This window comes from Muntiacus reevesi, chromosome 7 (genome assembly GCF_963930625.1).
Source record: "Muntiacus reevesi chromosome 7, mMunRee1.1, whole genome shotgun sequence".
NCBI lineage: Eukaryota > Metazoa > Chordata > Mammalia > Artiodactyla > Cervidae > Muntiacus > Muntiacus reevesi.
In genome coordinates, this window is record NC_089255.1 from 95,656,834 (window position 1) to 95,673,798 (window position 16,965).

Below are 16,965 nucleotides of genomic sequence, written 5' to 3' on the forward strand. Positions count from 1 at the left end.
AGGAGTCAAGCCCTCAAGAGCTCTCTCCTCTGCCACCTGGTGGCAGGCTGCAAATGCTGCATGCTTCTGAGCTCAGCCTGCATGCAGTCAGGGAGGGAGATGCCAGCCTCCCTTTCCAGAAGCATTCACCCCAAAACCCTCTGGCAGCTCTCCGGGAATCTTGTCACTCAAATCTGGAGATGAGAACGCCACAGTATTCCCCATGTGGCCAAAACTCCTCCCATCAATGAAGCCGGGATGAGCTGCCTTCAAAAGTCCCATGCCTGCTTCATACAGGACGTTTGGGGTGGGGGAAGGGGAAGCAGGCGGGGCTAGTAACGTGATCAATAGATCACCTCTGAAAGTCGCACAGGGCACGTCTGCTAGCTCCCTGCCACTCTCCTGAGGACACCGGGGAGCTTGTCTGCTCTCAGCTTTGGATCTTTACAAGAAACTCTGAGGAAGCAGAGTCTCATGCACCAACAGGTTGTGCACCCCGACTGAACTGGTGTCCATGGATGGACACATAGAGATGTGGAGGCTGTGTGTCAAGGTTGGGGCTACATGCCGGGGTCACGGGGCGTGCACAGTGAATACACCCATGGAGGTAAATTGATAACCAGAATCTGACCCTCCCTAGGCTAAAGTACACCAGAGACAGGTAATGAGGGCAGCTCCAGCCAGCCAGCAAATACTAGCAAGAACCTAGACGGTTTGGCATATGCGACCTGTCCCCCCTCCGCGACCAGGCACTCTGACTGGGTTGGAGGAGGATTAACAGAAATGATCAGGACCCAAGGGCAGTGGAGGGGGGCCGGGTCTCATTTGCCCAAACATTCAGGTAGCCAAAGGGTAAATGAAAATGAACCAAATCCCTGATCACACGCCTTCCTAAATGGATTTGTAATTGCATTCAGTGGGAGCTTATTGCAATATCAATAACTACAGTATAATGAACTGACTTGCTATTCAATCTTCATGAGGAAGTTTGCAGCTTTTCCACTAAACCATGAATCATATTTATTTGAATATCAATCCCTCCCCACCCCCACTCCAGTATTCACAGGAAGACGTGCACTCACTCATGGAACAGACACAATTAGCCCCCCAGTTCCCCAGCCTCAGACTCAGGAGAGCGCCAAACCTCATACATCATTGCCTCTGAACTGTCGCTAATTTCTCAGTGTGTTATGCACACTGAATGTTCTTAAACATTCCATAAATGGTTATCTTTAAATATGCATCAAATTGGAGGGGGGAGGGGATGAATAACATCCTGGACTTAAGATCCATCAGTTCAATCAGTGAGCATTTCCTTTCCCTGACTGGCTCTTCCGTCACCATGACCACCCAGTTCCCACAGGTAACGACTCGGCTCCATTTACTTGCACAAGAAAAAGTGTTTTAATTTTTTTTTTCTGGGTGTTGCTCCTATGTATTAAAATCCTACTAAGTGCTGGGAACTCTACATAGATTATCTCTTAAAACAACCACAGAGGGCTTCCTTGGTGCTCCGATGGATAGGAATCTGGCTGCCAATGCAGGTTCAGCCCCTGGTCTGGGAAGATCCCACGCGCTGTGGGGCGATCAAGTCCATGAGCGCGACTATTGAGCCTGCGCTCTGGGACCTGGGAGCCACAGCTACGAGGTCGGTGCGCCCCAGAGCCCGTGCTCTGCGGAGAAGCCCCCACAGGGAGAAGCCGGAGCACCGCAACCAGAGAGCAGTCCCCGCAGGCGGAAGCCAGGGGAAGCGGAGACCCAATGCAGCCGGAAAGCAAGCAAGCAATGTGCTTCCCGTGTAACAGGTGAATAAAGGAGGCTCGCGTTGGTTAGGTAATGTACCGACACTCATGCAATTAGCAAGTGTGGCAGGGAATTTCAAGCTAGGTTTCTCTAACCCAGAACCGACATTCTTCTCCTCCACCATCTCTTTAAAGAAGATTAAAGAGAAATATTCTGAGAAACGTAGCCAAGTTGTGGGATCTATTCTACTAAATAGATCCGTAGCAGCTACACCCACAGTAGACATATTGTGGGCCCAATACTTGAGAGTTCTCTAAAAATGCCGAAGATGGATAATGTAATCATGAAGTTTCTTTATCTTAGGGGTGTCACACCAAAAAAAGAATATCAGTCTCTCAGCCCTGCTCCATTCACGAGTCTCCAAAATCTGGGAATCTCAGAGTAAGGTTTCTGCATCATCTGGTCCCACAGTTCCTTCTAGACTCTCCACATCTCCTCCCACGGGTCCTCCAGCCCTTGCTCATGCAGGGCCGAGAATGAGAACTCGTCGACTCCCCAGGCAGCCCCTTCCATCTTTTCACAGCTCTGGGAAAAAGCGCTTCTTCATTCTGAGCACCAATCTCATGCCCTGTGGTCTCCGTCCACGGGTCTTCCCTCAGGGTCACAGAAAAATTTGAATCCATGTTTTACATGGCCGCCCCATCTCATATTGAAGCATCCACACCTTTCCTAGCTTTTTAAAATACAAATATGACACGATTTTTAAACCCCTTCATTAGTCTAGTCCCTCATTTCCAGTCTCTGCTGTTACCCTGTCTTCTGAGCCTGGCCAATTACAGAAGCTTCTTGACTGGTCTTCCTGAAAGTGAAAGTGTTAAAGAGTTAGTTGCTCAGTCATGTCCAACTCTTGGTGACCCCGTGGACTCTACCGTCCATGGGATTCCCTAGATCCCAAGGACTGTACCCCACCAGGCTCCTCTGTCCATGGGATTCTCCAGGCCAGAATACTGGGTGGGTTGCCATGCCTTCCTCCAGGGGATCTTCCCAATCCAGAGATCAAGTCCATGTCTCTCCTATGTTGCAGGCGGATTCTTCACCATCTGAGCCACCAGAGAAGCCTGCTTCATTTCTAAACTCCTGGAGTCCAAACAAACTGCACTCAGAAGCTGGAATGTTTTTTTAAAATGTAAAAATGGTCATATCTCTCTCCTGTCCCAAACCTTCCAAACAACTCAAGTGCAGAACAAAATTCGTACTTCTTTCACTACTGTATCAGAAGCTCTTTCTTATTCTCAGAGTGCGATGGACAGCCAAGCTGAAAGAAGAAAAGATGTGCATTGCTGGGTGATTTTGCAATTGCTCTGTATTTGATTTATTAATACATTGTGTGGAACATGAACAGAGAAGTTCAAAGCTGAGTTCGGTTTGCATAATCTGAAATACAAGCAGGTCTAGAAGTGAAAAACTTTCACCTCTGGTTTTGACCTTGGAAATATTTCACAAACTTTTCAACTTCTTGTAGATTCCAGCTCTTCTGACAAAAACTCTGGCTTTCCAATATTATGAACATCTAATATGTAGCAAGTTTGTTTTTAATTTTTTCTTTTTCTTTTTTTTAAAATTTGTTTATTCTATTTGGAGGCTAATTACTTTACAATGTTGTAGTGGTTTTTTCATTAAAGAAGGACATTCCCCAGTCATTCTTAATAAGCCCCAAATGCTATAGCTGAAAATATTATTGAAGCATATTTCATGCTGCAGCCTCTAAACCAGGAGTGTTCAGTGTGGAATCCCTGGGCCCTGGAACTGCGTATAAAACTCCGTGTGTGTGCAGTGGGGGTGAGAGGTTAGGGGAGGGGAGGAGATGCACAGAATGAACCCTGGCAACTTACACTCTCTACGTGGACTATACAAGGGCGTCTACCTGTTTGACCCCCCCCGAAACTAAATTCTGTGAAGGCGGAGTTCAAGTCTGCCGTTTTATGCTCAATTCTACCCCATGGTCTAGTGTGCGGACTGGGACCTGCTGGGCACTCAGCCAATACAGGTTTAAAACATCATAAATTCATGGAAGGGTGACCAGACTCCCCCTTATGAAAACCCCTGAGTGAACCACTGGAGCCAAATGGGAAGGTCAGATGTGTCCACCTCTCAGCCATGCCTTCATCCTCAACAACTGTCTCCTGAGTTTTTACTGAGAGCCAGCACCACGCCAAGCAGAGGGAGTCGACAGAGAGACTTCAGACAGGCCTGCCTGCCACGTGGAGTTTTCAGCCCAGTCTTGGACTGAAACTTACATTAAATCAGTAATCATAGAAATGTGCAATTACAGACTATGAAATTCTAGGGAAAGCACAGGAGAACCTAATTTAATGACGAGGCCTTAGAAAGTCATCCTGGGAGAGTGATGTTTCAGCTAAGAGCTAAGGGTGAAAAGTATTTTAAGTAACTAGGATAAGATCTCCGTCAGGCTCAGCACAAAAGGTCTCTGCTTCTCAGTGGAGAGGTTCCCTGGGAGACATTCCAAGAGAAGGGACTCGCTTCAGGTAGTAACTTGTCTCCAGAGATGATGCCCTCTGTAGCTCCCCACTTTGCACCCACACACCGCTCCATTGTCTTGAGTTTGAGTTGGCCTTTCATGACTTTGGCCAATAGACTGTGGCAGAAGGGACGCTATGCTAGGGCACCTCCCTGCCTCTTGGAGCTCTGAGCCACCGTGTCCAGCTGCAGCAGGCGGTCAGCGAGGAGCACTGGGGCCCCGACTGTGGTGGAGGAGGCCCTGCTGAACGTCCAGTCCGCACAAGTGTTCAAATGGCAGCTGACTGTCCAGGCACGAGAGCCCACAAGCCAGGGCAGTCAAGCTGACCCTCGGCCACTCATAGAACCATAACAGACAGCAACAAATTGTTGTTTTAAGCCAGTAAACTTTGGAGTGGTTGGTCACACAGCAGAAGATAAGCAGTGACCTTATTAAGACTCATTTGGGGACTTACTCTAAGAGACCTAGGTTTCTATCAGCTGACAAGTCCTCCTGAGAATAACACGTTGCAGGTGTTCTTACCTGCAAGACAAGAAAGAAGAGTTTGATCCTCTCAATGGATCCAAACTCTATCTGTCCATCCATCAAGCTTTTCCTTTTTATGAGCTGGAAAGAAGTGGCCTTCAACAAGGCCCTACCCTGATCTTTGAGCTGAGTGTCTTTTAGAGACTCTACCAGTTTCTTGCAGCTAACTACACTTCTGTGATTTCCAAACCTTTCCTAAAAGTCCAGCCTCAAGGAAGACAAAGGTGGTGCTTGTCTTGCAGTTCCAGGGACCCATGGGTTCTACACTGGCATTTCATTGTCGATTTCATCTCTTGTGTTTTAGGACCCAGTAGCTGGTGGAATTCGCCTACTTTCTGCTACCATCCTGTCCTTCAGGTGGGTCTGGGAGGGAGAGCAGGGGAGAGGAGGAATCATGCTTTGAAACCAGTTGGAGTGTTTTTGTTTGCACAGCTTGCGTTATTAATATTCCTGTTTGGCATAATTAGCTACCTTCCCCGGTTTACACACAACCTGCGGTGTTTATGTCTCTGTTTGAGAGCTGAACCATCAGCAAAGGAGTCCAGTTCCCTGAAGGCTGAATGCAGGTGGTTCTGCATGCTGCATGATGCCAGTTGTTCAGAAAAGCCAGAGACACAAGCTTTAATTGTGGCTAAAAATACACTCACTAGAAGAATCAGTCTCCTTAGGACTGCTTGGAGTGGATAAAAGCATACATGGATTCAGCAGTCTTCAGAAAGCCCTACAGAACAAAGGAGAGGTGGGCAGGTGGAAACAAATGAATTTTATTAATGGGTGGGGAGGTGAAGATCGCTAATACAGGACAATATGACTTCTCTTTATTTGAATAATTGGCAGTCCATTTCACTTAGCCAGTGACTATTACCTCGGAATGTAATTTCAGACTCAACAAAGCAGTGTAATTTAAGTTCCGTCATGACTTGTTGTCAAGCTTCAGGCAGTCTGCAATAAGTAATTCAGCATCCTTTATAGAATCACAGCCTATTAAAGTTGGAGGAGAGCTTAGAGATAGAATTATGCATTGTGTGATATACTGTTATTACATGATGTACTATTTGTATGATATAATTATATGTACATTTCCATGTATATTAACTGAGTTAATATTTTTCCATCAGCCACTAATTCACTACTCAAGAAAAAAGTTATCTGTGAAGGAAAAAAAAAATAACTCATTTTGACTGGTCAGAAATGAGTCGAGATAAATGATATATGTGTATGAGCATAGGTAAAAGTGACACTCTCAAAAGTTAGTTTGTAGAACACTCCCCTAATATCCAGCAGGACCCGGAAACCTTGGCCAAACAACACTACCACAGTGTTTATTATGTGCTGGACACTATTGTCAGTGTTATCTATATTTAATTCATTTAATCCTTTAAAAATCCCTATGAGGTAAATAGTAAAGCAAGCCATTTTCAAATTAATAACAAGAATATGTCGTGAACCAAGGATTATAATGAACTCATTTCTATTTTGTTGTTCAGTCGCTCACTTGTGTCTGAATCTTTGAGACCCCATGGACTACAGCACGTCAGGCCTCCCTGTCCTTCACCATCTCCTGGAGCTTGCTCAAACTCATGTCCATTGAGTCGGTGATGCCATCCAACCATCTCATCCTCTTGTCCCCTTCTCCTCCTGCCTTCAATCTTTCCCAGCATCAGGGTCTTTTCTGATGAGTCAACTCTTCGCATCAAGCGGCCAAAGTATTGGAGTTTCAACTTCAGCATCAGTCCTTCCAATGAATATTCAGGACTGATCTCCTTTAGGATGGACTGGTTAGACCTCCTTGCAGTCCGAGGGACTCTCGAGAGTCTTCTCCAACACCGCAGTTCAAAAGCATCTATTCTTTGGCGCTCAGCCTTCTTTATGGTCCAACGCTCACATCCATACATGACTACTGGAAAAACCATAGCTTTGACTAATGGTTTACATGGGCCTTTGTTGGCAAAAGTTTTTTTCTTTTTAACATGCTGTCTAGGTTGGTCATAACTTTCCTTCCAAGGAGCAAGCGTCTTTTAATTTCATGGCAGCAGTGGTTTGGGAGCCCGTTTCTGCACACCTGAGATAAAGATGGAAGAGGAGGAAAGGAAAGCAAGGCCCAGGACTTGCCCGCTTCTCTGGACACGGGGCTCAGGTCAGATTTTCCGGTCCAGTGCCTGCTCCCACTCACAATTCAAGTCCTAAGCACCTGGAGCCCCTAAGAAGAGTTCAGAAGATAGCAGATACATTAAACTCTACGTAATCTATGAAACCTTGAATGGATCTACCCATTTTTTCCTCATGCCAAACCTTCCTAGTCATGCCTTGTCTTGTCTTACTATTCTTAGAGAAGAGTCTGTGATGCCTGGAGAGACAGCCAGGACCACAGTCCCCCTAATTCTTCATAACCAACTACTCTGATCAAAGCAGATCAATCTAGGGTGGTCACTGATTCAAAGACTGCTATTGATGATAGTCTTGCCAAAAATCAATAAAGAAGCCATAAGCATCAGTTGGACTAGATGGACCAGTGAGACTTGGAGGATATCTTTGAGGCATGTCCAAAGCTCATTCCATGTTATTTTGATAAGATATAGGAAAAGAACAAGCAAACGTTGAATTCTGTGTTTATGTTTCTGGCTTCATTCATAGGATATAAAGAAAAAGAGGATAACAAAGAGACAATAGCAAGGACAGCAAGCCCAAACTCCCTTGCTGGGCATGTGTCCTGCTCAAAGAAACTGAATGAGGAACTGTATGGCAGAGAGTTCTTGATGGATGTAACATAGCCTACAGCTCTCTTGGTGACCTGGGCTGGGGAGTGGGGATGGAGTGGTGGGTTAGGAGGCTCTGACCATCCAAAGACAGTGACTGGTACAAAAGCTTAACCCAGATGGGCATTCAGTCCTGGAGGAAAGCTGACTGATCCCACCAGTTGTTTGTATGGAGAAGACACATTGTTGGAGGACAATAAGGCAGGCATGGTAGGTCGCTTTAGTCGTGTCGGATTCTTTGAGACGCTATGGACTGTAGCCCACCAGGTTCCCCTGTCCAGAGGATTCTCTGGGCAAGAATACTGGAGTGGGGTGCCATTTCCCTCTCTAGGGGCTGTTCCCAATCCAGGGATCGAACCCGCGTCTCGTATATCTCCTGCATTGGTAGATGGGTGCTTCACCACTAGGGCCACCTAGCAGAAATGTGTATATGTAGAGGGCAAAATGCAGAAGCCAAATGCAGTCGAGGACATGTGTGAGAAGATACCATGGGGTAGAAAGAAACTGAGTTGAAACCACTAGTGGTTGAGTGCGATAGAAGGGCCGAAGCAGGACAGAGAGTGACAGGCAGTAATGGAATCCCCACAGCGATGGGAAAATAGTCTAGGAATGATGGATTCCACCCTGCTGAAGGGGTAGTCACAAGCCAGGGCATCTCAGGTGACCACTGAGATAGCCATTATTTCTCTGGCCTCTCCATCTATCCCAACACAAACATCCTTCACGTGAGGTAACACAGGAGGGTCTCTGTTCTTGTGCCTCCTAGGAAACCGCCTGGTGTGGTGATGGAATGCAGAAGCCCCAGAGCTAGCCTGCCTGGGGTTGCAGCCCGTCTCCATCACTCCTGAGCGCTATCACCTAGAGCAAGTTACCTGACCTCTCTGGGCCTCTGTTACAGCATCTGTGGAGGATTTTATCATGGGGACGGTACTACTGCTTCCCTTGTAGGACTGTTATGAGAATTAAATACACTGCCAGTTGTAAAGCTCTTAGAGCAGGACTTGGCCTACAGCAAGAGGTATGTAATCATTGCCGAGTTAATAACTTCTCAGAAGGGGAACTCTTCTCTCCCCGCTAACGCTCGCTTCCGCGTGGAGGGACATCAATCAGTGTAGCACTCAGGCCTGCTCCCCGCTTCTTGACCTCGCCTTTCCTCACACAGGGCCTGAGGAGATGGAACGACGCGTCTGATTGGAGAGTGTATCAGTCAGAACTGGGCTCAGCGTGAAGTAACAGGAAACCCCAAATAATAATTAAACAAGATAGAGGCCGTCTCTCTTCCATAAATAAAGTCCGAGGTGAGCAGTCCAGCTCTGGCATGATGTCCCCACGGTCCCAGGCTCCTTCTAGCTTGTTTGCCATCCACAGAATTCAGTTTCCATTTCATGGTCCAAGCGGACACTCTTGCCGGAACGGAAGAGGAACTCTAGGGGGAGGAGCGCAGACCCTCGTTCGTCCTAGAATGAGACACAAACTCGTCCTTTTACTCCCACGTCCTTGAGCGGAGTCAAATGGCCACACCTAGTTGTAACAGAGATTGGGGGATGTCGTCTTTATTCTGAGGAGCCACCAGACCCCGCTGAAAGATGAGGGCTGTATACAGTCGGGGAAGGGAAGAAGAGCTTGAGGGGATAACCAGCAGGCTGCGCCAGAGTGAGTCTGTGTGGAGAGGCAGAATCCTTCATTCATACCCTTGATGGGGAAAAGGCTTCTCTTCATCTAGCAGGGCTGATGGACGTCCGTCTGACTCTAGGCTTCAGGATTAGAAAGTCGCCTTGGCCACCAACAGAAACCGTGTTCTCCAGTATCACTGCTATCACCACAAAGGTGACATATTTATCTCCCCCTGATGAAAAACTTGGCCTTGTTTTTAGTTGTTTCAGAACCCTGGTGGGGAAGAAGGGTGATCGTTTAACAGACTCTTCTGGTTTCCGGGATAGCTCAATGAGGAAAAGACCAGCACAAACTTTGTCAGCACACACAGGAGTCATGTGGAATCCCATACGTTGTGAACTCATGGCATGGAGAGAAACCAGGGTGCATTTCTGGCTACATTTCAATTGCACTCCTCCTAGATCCAAAATGTGCTTGGTGACTAAATATGTCTGGATGCAATCTAAAAAAAAAACCCTCCAGTCAAAGCAATGCCATTATACATATTCCATTCTGGTTAAGATTTTTTGTTGAGTGGGATCCAGGGCTTTTGTGTTACTCCTTGAGCAGAGTTGGGATTTTTGAATCTAAACTGACTATTCTCTGCCATGTATTCTTTTAACATTTAGAGAGTGTCCATTTTTAGCAAAAGCACAGCTGTGTGAATGCAGCATATTGGTGTGGAGGAGGGTTACATTTCAATTGGCTGTATTAGAGAAGTAAGAAAATCACTGACTTTTAGATTTGGAAGGAAATTAAGGGATCTTCGAGTCATCCCTTCCTATAACAAATGAGAAAACTGAAGCCCAGAAAAGGAGAGAAAAGCTCGTCACTCAAGCTAATAAATTATAGATTTGGACAAGAGCCCAATAACTACCCGTTCAATATATCTAGAGGATACCACCCGAGGCCAAAACTCTCCTCCACTCTCTTCCACACGACACCTTCCCTACAGTCAATACAATTAAGAAAGAGATGAGATGGGTTATTTAAACTAATTCTCCACACCTCACTTTCCCACCTGTAGAATGAGAACCATGATGCCTGTCTCACAGGACTATCCATAAAAGTTAAGTTAGATAACTATGCTAATGCATGTGTGCATGCTTGTTTCTGACTCTGCAACCTCATGGACTGTACCCCACCAGGCCTCTCTGTCCATGGGATTCTCCAGGCATGAATACTGGAGTGGGTTGCCTTGCCTTTCTCCAGAAGCTCTTCCCAACCCAGGAACCAAACCCACGTCTCTTATGTCTCCTGAATTTGCAGACGTGTTCTTTACCACTAGTACCACCTAGGAAGCCCAACTAGGCTAATACTCTTACCCAAACAAAGTAAATGTACCTCAAACAGAGTAAGGGCTCACAAGTTTTTATTAAAAGAGAACACCATGTAAAAGGTTAAAAGCTCTAAGCAGGTACTGAGGTCATATCACTTCTGTCACTTGTTCATTCATTCATTCAATCAAGAGTAAATACATAGTTATTGATCTGCTCTGTGGCAAGCATTGAGCTGAATTCTGAGGATATAAAGGTGAATCTGATCATGATCATGGTGTAGAAGAGTAAATAAGTGGTTACATAATATATTAAAAGCAAAAATGGAATGGGTAAATACAGGTATGAGGTATAAAGAGTGTCCAGTGAATTCTCTTGATTAAGGCTGGAAGCAGAGAGAGTAACAGAAAATATTTCCTGAAAGAAGTGACTCCTGAGTTGGATTTTCAAAGAAGTAGCATATGCAAAGGCACTGGGGCATGAGACACTATGTTACTCACGGAAAAATAACAGAGCTCAATGTTAGAGAATAAGGTGCACAGAGGACAGAAATCGGAGATGAGGTGGACAGGAACCAGAGCATGAACTGTCCAGTCCATGTTGAAAACTAAGCATTTATGTCCAGGCAGTCAAGAGCTTGATGCATGCTTTTTGAGCAGAGAGCGATGTGGCCAGATTGCTTCTGGTATGAGTTGAGTAAAAGGAGCAATTCAAGAAGCAGGAAGTAGGAAAGCAAGTTAGGCAACGAGGTCAAGACTGCAAGCTGTTCACCAATATCTATCCAATACCCATTCTCTCTTCTTACACAGGGTGGAGTTTTTACCTGGACATAGGCTGCCCATAATGAAGACTACATTTCCTAATTAACTCCTTGCAATGAAGTGAGGCCATGTGACTAATCCTGCTCAGTGGGATGTGATTCTAAATTACATGGGAAACTCTGGGTTCCTCGTTAAAGGAAAGGTTAAAAATACCCTCTCACTTCTCCTTTACCCCTTCTTTCTTCCTGGAATTCAGGGATGGTGGCAAGCCATCTTGGACCATGTAGATGAGAGCACCACCAGAAGGAGGAGGAATTCCCTAAAGGAAGGAATCTGAGCTTCTGCAGAGGAAGAGGCTGCAGACCAGCCTGGATTGTTACGTGACAGAGAAAAACTCTCCTGTCTTGTGTTTTAAGCCATTGTTACTTAGGTCTTTTGCCAACAAAGGTCCGTCTAGTCAAGGCTATGGTTTTTCCAGTAGTCATGTATGGATGTGAGAGTTGGACTATAAAGAAAACTGAGCACTGAAGAATTGATGCGTTTGAACTGTGTGGTGTTGGAGAAGACTTGAGAGTCCCTCGGACTGCAAGGAGGTCTAACCAGTCCATCCTAAAGGAGATCAGTCCTGAATATTCATTGGAAGGACTGATGCTGAAGCTGAAACTGCAGTGCTTTGACCACCTGATGTGAAGAACCAACTCATTGGAAAAGACCCTGATGCTGGGAAAATTGAAGGCACGAGGAGAAGAGCATGACAGAGGATGAGATGGTTGGATGGCATCACTGACTCGATGGACATTGAGTTTGAGTAAATTCCGGGAGTTGGTGATGGACAGGGAGGCCTGACGTGCTGCAGTCCATGGGGTCGCAAAGAGTCGGACACGACTGAGTGACTGAATTGAACTGAACTGAACTTTAGGTCTCAGTCACATGCAGTCAAACCTGTTTTGTCACAATTCCATGAGATGCTGCTGCGTAGATGAAGGGAGATAGTCTAAGCTGAGGCAGAGGGAATGGAGCAGAGATAACATTTGAGAGAAGCTGTGGGACTTACTCACAGAAGACATGAGAGGAAGAGGTGTCAACTGCAGCTCCCAAGTGCCTTTGCTTGAAGAGTAAGTGCATGATGACATGATCAAGGAAGAAAGACAGGAGAAATTAAATGGCTTCCAAACATTTTAAAGACTTGGACGTTTTCTGGAGAAGATCTCAGTTTTCAGTTCATTTATTCATCCATTCAAAAATCATTTACTGAACTTGCACGAAATATAAGTAACACATAATTTTTTCAGGTTATACATTAGCAACAGAGTCAGTTAAAAAAAAAAAAGGTTGAGATCTCTAATGTAACAGCAATAAAGTACAGAAATCTCTAGACTGTGCACAGATGTGTGAAATACTCCATGATTTGAGCTATCAACAGAAGGGCATCTCTTAAGGAGTGTGGTGTTGCTCCAGATTTGTACAGGCAGTGAGCCTGGAAAAGCGAAGTGTGTGAGGCACTCTTTGAGCTGAAAGACTTCATCAAAGCCTACTTGTTTGGAATCAAGGTGCTGTGAGAAAGAGAAAATCCCTTAATCAAGGGAGATTCCAGGTAACCAATTCACTGAGTTGTGCCATAATCCCAACTATCCTTAGGATGTCCATTTTCAATTAAATTGTTGGCACAAAATAAAATATGGGTATGTACATGCCCTACATCTTGAAACATAGCCCTGTTTAAATAATCTGTGCACATTTTCACAGCAGACTTTTTGTAGTGTTTATCCTCCTACACAAGCAGTTTAAATAATCACCCCCATGTGATATTCTGGACTTCCTCAGTAGAAAAGCTTTTCTCATATTGATTAAAAATTCAAAGGATATCTATAAATCAGGAAAGTCATTTTACTTTTGTATTCGCATCTAAAAATATTAGGCTGCCTCCAACATATCCTAAAATAGGTTTCTTAAATATAAAATACACAGGAAGGAAGATAAACAAGCTTATTTATCCTGTCTTAATGGACTGTTGAGATCATGTTTGTTCCTCCCATCTCTGTTGCCCTCAGAATCCTCTGTCAACGGTCAAATGAAAATATTTCTCAAATAAGTCAGACAAAGGGAAAGTGCTGGTTTAATTAACTGGCATTCAGTGCAGTTCTCCAGGTTATTTCTTGAACACCTGCCAGAACCTGCCCTAGGCCTGTAGGATTATGTAAATTATGCATATTATGCAGAATTATGTTTACAGATGCAAGCAGAGAGCCTCAGGGTCTAGAGGCAAGGATGAATTCCTTATGGTTAGAATCAAAACACTTCCTAAAGATTCCTACATTTGAGCTGAGCCTCAGGAAGGAAGGGCTGGACCTGTCAAGGAGGCAGATCTGATATTCCAGGCAGAGGGAATTAGTTTCCATGTGTGTCGGGTGATCAGTACAGAGCCTGGTGGGAACGGGCTGTCTGCTTTGCAGGAGGTATTTTATGGGCTGACTTGTGTCTCCCAAAATTCCTGTGTTGAGGTCCTAACCCCTAGTTCCTCAGACCATGACTACTTGGAGACAGGGTCTTTGAAGAGGTAATTAAGGCAAAATGAGGTTGTTAGAGTGGACCTCCCAGGTGGAACCAGTGGTTAAAAAAGAAAAATCTACCTGCCAATCCAGAAGGCAGAAGAGGCTTGGGTTCGATCTCTAGGTCGGGAAGATCCCCTGGAGTAGGAAACGGCAGCCCATTCCAGTATCCTTGCCTGGAGAATCCCATGGACAGAGAAGCCTGGCGGGCTACAGTCCATGGGGTTGCAAAGAATCAGACGTGACTGAGCACATGTGCACACACAGGGTGGACCTAATGCAATAAATGACTGGTGTCCTTATCAGAGGAAGTTTGGATCACGTGATGACACAGGGAAGTCAAGGAAACAGGCCTCAAGAGAAGGCAATTCTGCCAGCACCTTGATGGCAAACTTCTAGCCTCCAGGACTGTGAGGAGACAAATTTCTGTTATTTAAGCCCCTCAGTCTGTGATACTTTGTGATGGCAGTGCTAGCAAATTAATATTGAAGAAGGAATTCATAGGGCCTGGACTCCATCTTAAGCCTGTTCATACTGATCATGCTTGGCCACCTCTCCAATGGACTTTGAACTCTGTGTTTAGCATCTATGGAAACAAAAACAGAAGGATAAGACCCGCTCCGGACAGGGGAATCTTGAAGATCATATCCAGGTTACTCATCGCCTAAGAGAACACATACACTAATCACCCCTCCAGACGGGCCATAAATTTTTCTGTATCTGTTGGAGTGTAACCTCATGCTTATTGATTATTGGTTAATTGTTCAACTGTCTGAGTACATGGCACATGAGTGATGAGGTTATTGGGGTTGTATTTACCCTTCCTTCATTTATGTAAGTCTCAAGGAATTTGGGGTGGTGGGTTCGGACACGTACACATGGGGTATAAAAGATTTTCACAAATGCTGGTTGGGGTCCTTGGCTAAGAGGAGACTCTGCCTTGGGCCCGCCGGTGTAATAAACTGCACTCCACTATCTGCATTGTCCTTCTGAGTGAGTTTGTTCCCGGAACGCGTGGCTACAACAATATGAGGGTGACTTGTCAAAATTTGTAAAAGACCTTCAAGCACATGACTGTTAGTCCTCACATCGTCCTTGCCAGGTACACATTGTTGTGCACATTTAAGGCTCACAGAGGATAAGCAACTTTCCCAACGTCACACCTCTACAAGTAGCAGGAAAAAAAAAAAAAAGGTAGAGAATTGGAATCACACTGCACATATTATTTGCTCATCTTTACTTATTGTTATTATCCTAGACACGGTCCATGCTCAGTTGCTTCAGTCACAGCCCACCCTTTGTAACCCCAGACTATAGCCCACCAGGCTCCTGTGTCCGTGGGATTTCCCAGGCAAGAATACTGGAGTGGGTTGCCATGGCTTTCTCCAGGGCTCTTCCCAAGCCAGGGATTGAACCCATATCTCTCAAGTCTTCTGCTTTGGGGGCATGCTCGTCACCACTAGCACCACCTGGAGACACTCCCCATATCAGTAAAAATCCAAGCCTGTCGATGTAGATTTGCCTGTCTCAACTTTGGATAAGCTGCCAAGGGACTCTACATAAGACAAAAACATCCCTGAAAACTACACTGGAAAAAACAGAAATGAATCATAATCTCTTAAAACTGGTAAGGAATTTCGTGCTCACTCTGAAAAGCCAAACGTGTAATAGATGAGAAGAGGCTCAGGGCATATCATGGAGCTGTAAAGTCAGTCCTGGAATATTCGAATGCTCTGGGGAGGACTTTCTTGTCTTCCTGGAGCCCAAGACCCACAAAAAGCTGAACGAGTGGCTGATTCCCGTTTCAGTCAGTCAGTCAGTTCAGTCGCTCAGTCATGTGTGACTCTTTGTGACCCCATGGACTGCAGGATGCCAGGCTTCCCTGCCCTTCACCAACTCCTGAAGCTTACTCAAATTCATGTCCATTGAGTCAGTGATGCCATCCAACCATCTCATCCTCTGTCGTCCCCTTCTCCTCCTACCTTCAATCTTTCCCAGCATCAGGGACTTTTCCAGTGAGTCAGTTTTTGCATCTGGTGGCCAAAATATTGGAGCTTCAGCTTCAGCATCAGTCCTTCCAGTGAATATTCAAGACTGATTTCCTTTAGAATTCCTCCCTAATCCTGGATCTGATAAAACAAAAGGAATGGTGGTGTTAGTGCTCACCTCACAGTCTACAGAAGGAAAGAATGGCCCACAGAAACACTCAGGAAACATGAATTATGAACTCTACGATTTGCAAGATAAAAATCAAGAGCACTGTTCTTTCCTTTTGTCTCAAGATTATCCAATTCATTCTTTATAACCATCTTTCAAACCAATGGAGTGATCGTTGTAAGACTGCATGTCTATCTTCAGTGAAATCCACTGAAGAACTGGGATCACTCAAGGAGAAAGAAAACATTCATCACCTTCATGAATTTTACTATCAGGTTGAAGTTAACATGACAAGATCTTCTTTTAAAATTAGAAAGAAAAAAGACAGGAATATGCTTAAAGCGGCCTTCAAATTATTTTCTCAATAACCTAAGGAGAATCTATGTGGTAGCTCCATTCTTGGTCTTTTGAGGAGCCTCCACACTGTTCTCCAAAGTGGCTGTACCAGTTTACACTCCCACCAACAGTGCAGGAGGGTCCCCTTTAGGTCACAGCCTCTTCAGCATTTATTGTTTGTAGATGTTTTGGTGATTGCCATTCTGACAGGCAGGAGGCAGAAGCTCACTGTTGTTTTGATTTGCATTTCTCTCACAGTTAGAGAGCTACAAGGCTCCTGCATGGGATATAAAGCATGGGATAATTGAAGGTAATCATGTACATTCATCTAGCATTACAAGCTTTGGGTGTCCATTCTAATCCTAGCAGCCAGGCCCCACAACTCCTGTGAATCACTGGATTCACTATAGATTTTTGTTTGTCTTTTTTTTTTTTTTTTTTTTTGCTTGCCTTCAACAACCCCAAATAAGACATTTTATTACTTATTCATTCTTTTAACTCAGAGTGAACAAACTTATGCTTGTGAATGATTGGGCCATGGCAATCAAGTTACCTGACAATTTCCGTGGTAGTCACGGTGCTAACCTAATGCAGTGTGACAGCACTTTCCTGTACCACATTCTCAAAATTTGATTATTTGGAATAAAAAAAAAAATTCATCAGGAGCCTCACTCGGATTGCACAAGGCCT